At 31.8% G+C, this 3,357-nt stretch overlaps 1 protein-coding gene across 1 annotated transcript in view; it reads right to left on the reverse strand.

The window, feature by feature from the left end:
* Positions 1–3,357, reverse strand: part of LOC108978951 — a 10,211-nt gene that overhangs the window by 5,652 nt on the left and 1,202 nt on the right. The window lies entirely within an intron of this gene.

Here is a 3,357-nt window from a genome sequence, read left to right on the forward strand (position 1 = left end):
CAAAATATATGTTTATGTGATTGTGTTGATCGCCAATAAGTTCACGCCAATTTTAATTAAAACAATTTAAGTGAATAAACACGGAAGTAAACACATACATATGTTTATAGCTGAAGCACTCTATAAACATTTACATTTATAAGGGGCATACCTAGTATGGAATTACAAAATAAAATAAGAATTAAAAAAAATTAAATTTTTATTCATACCCATATCTTCAAATATTTTTCCATTTCTGGCGTATTTGTATCTGGTGTCAAGCATAATTGACGCATTTGAGACGAAGAGTAACCTGAAGAGATTCAAGAGCTGCCATTGTGTCCAGTAAAACCAATGATGGTGTGGTTTGTGGGCCGGAGGAATCATCGGTTCATATTTGGATGAGAACGTAACTATCAATGGCGACCGTTATCACGCCATGTTATCCGACTATTTGATACTTGAAATTGAAGCTCCGGCATTTGGTTTCAACCAGACGGTGCTACTTCTCACACACCGCGGCAATCAATGGATTTATTGAGAGGACTCCGGTAAGCAGATAATTTCAGATTTTGGGCTGGTAGATTGGCCACCAAGATCGTATGATATCACACCGTTAATCTTTTTCCTGTTTGGATGTGTAGAGTCTAAAGTCTATGCGGACTACCCCACTCGAATTCAGGCGATGGAGCAAAATATCACGTGATGTCGTGCGCCAGTTAACAGTCGAAATGCTCAAACAACAAATAGAATTCAACGGTTGAGCCATTTGAGATGTATTCACGGCCAACATTTAAAAGAGATAATCTTCAAAAAATAAATACCAAAGAATGTTCTTTCGAGTGATAATAAACATTCTACATTAAATTTGAAGTGGCAATGGTTTTTTTTCCAAGTAGGGAACCTCGAAATGGATCCATTAGTTTTTCGATTTGAAGAATTGAATTTTGGCATGCCAAACACGACTACTTTGTATTCTTAAAATATGTATAAAAATACCCTCAAATGTGGCAATTATGCTTGTTTACATACACCAGATACAAATACGCTAGAAATGAAAAAATATTTGAAGATATGGGTATGAATAAAAATTTATTAAACAATGGATACAGTAGTTTGTTTGTCTAAAAACAATTCCGTTTTTTAATACTAGGTATATCCCTTAATACTTTCAAATATTAGTCAATGACACTGTATACAAATATGACAACTTTGTACGCGTACAAACTTAACATGCACGTAAAATCTGAAATTTATAATTAAAATAACAAAATACCAGCCAATCATTAACACTTACCAACACACATAAGCAATTGCAATGAAAAATGTTCGGCGAACACAAAAATATATTAAAGCATAAATTTAACAATGTTTACTATGATTACAAGTTMCCTAGAGGCCGGTAAGTGTTGTTGTAGCACTATGTTGTTACACATGAAATTTTCATTCATTTTTAGCACATAACTGGCTTTTTGAGAGTATTTATAAATAGGCTGATAAGTAATGAATAAGTATCAGTTTAAATAAATGGCCAACGGGGCGTATGAGCAACTTATTATGCTTATGACGCTTGCATGAAACAAAAGAAGTGCGCTAGTGAACTTTTGAGAATGAGAAGATAGACATATCAAAGTGCAAACTGGTTAAGGCAAAAATAAGTGAGAATATARTAGACAAAACAAACATTTAATTAAAGGATTTGTCGTTTAGGGAGAAACTCTTCCAGCACTTTTCTTATTTTAAATTTTTTTGTTTTTGTTTTCAGAAAACCAGAGGAGTGAATTTATTTCACCTTCTTTGAATATTTTTTCTAAAATTTTGAAATGAAATAGCGATAAAAAAGGCAATCCTTTTATACTGAGCGTAAAACAATTCCAGACATACAGGCCTCAAGAGTAAGGCAACCCCTTAAACGTATATTTTTCTAATGCTAAAAAATTATAATTTTAAAGCTCACAATCACTTCCTAATACGTAAGTTATATCCCTCCATATAATGACTCCAAGATATCAATATGCTTTAAATACCCGTGAACATTAAAACACCTTACAGCAAAAACTAAATAATAAATTGTGCATGATACTAATATGTCTTAATTAGATATTGTATCTCGAAATATGTGTGGGTTCCTCATGAGCAAACTTTGCTTTGTCACAATTACGACTGTGATTTGCTTATCAAATGCATTAGAATTGGATTTATATTATTTAAAAAAGATAAATTACTATTTGTGGCAATGTATATCTACTAAAAAATGCGGAATTTACACCCACTCACCTAAAAAGCAATAATTGACGACCAACTACGTGAATGGTTAAGAGCCACTCACTTCATTCATGTTTTTGTCAGCTGTTTGCCGATGATAATCGAAGTAACGTAAAAACGGACTTAATTTGCCAAAGTAAGATCAAATCGCAAATTACGAAGCAAATCAATGAAGTTATGAAACCTAATGAGGTGTTCTCATACATACAGTGTATTGGAGTTGTATTTTTATAGGAGCTAATGACATCACTCCTACACAAATAGGTGACAAATATATAAAATATGAGAGTTTTTCTGGAAAAATTTAAAAGTAATAATTTGCATCATTATTTTCAACATTACGATTCAGATTTTTTAAGGGGTTAGGGGTAGTCAGAATTTTCAAAAAATTACTTGTTTTTTTTTTTGCATTTTCGTTAAGTGTAATATCTTAAAAAAATTCTCTGAAAATTTCACGTTGATCCGATAATTAGTTTTTGAGTTAAATAAGTTAATAACGCACTTCAAAGCGCGTGAAACTTTAAAGGCGTTTTTCGCAAAACTATGTTTTTTGAACTGGTGACAAGTGTAACTCGAAAACCGCTCAGTATGTTTTAATGAAATTTATACAGCTTTTAGAATACATAATAAACTCGGACCTGATCGAAGGATCTTTCCGATTTTTAGGACCAATTAACTGTTGATTTTTTCGCAAAAATTTAGAAAAAAATTTCCCGAGGCCGCCATTTTATTAATTTTGAAAAAAAAAACAAAATCCTTCGATCAGGCGCAGGATTATCTATTTATAAAACTAATTTTTTTTGTCCGATTGATTTTTGATGAATCTCCAAGGACTTATGGTTGTCACCGCAAGTACCTTTTTTTGGAACAGGGTCAACCCAAACAACTATAACTTTGGAAATAAATTATTTTTTTTTTTTTTTTGAAATTTTCACAATGTGTTTAAGTCAACACATTCTATAATAATTCCATATTACTACWTTTGTAAAATAACAAAATAAAAATTTTGTCGTTGAGAGTCAGATTTGAAGAGTATGGTGGATGCGGAAGCAATTTACATTATCTTGGTGAAATAGCACTGTATTTTATATATTGTTGCATGTATAACCACGC

Source organism: Bactrocera latifrons, unplaced genomic scaffold (genome assembly GCF_001853355.1).
Source record: "Bactrocera latifrons isolate USDA-ARS-PBARC rearing strain unplaced genomic scaffold, ASM185335v1 scaffold_13, whole genome shotgun sequence".
NCBI lineage: Eukaryota > Metazoa > Arthropoda > Insecta > Diptera > Tephritidae > Bactrocera > Bactrocera latifrons.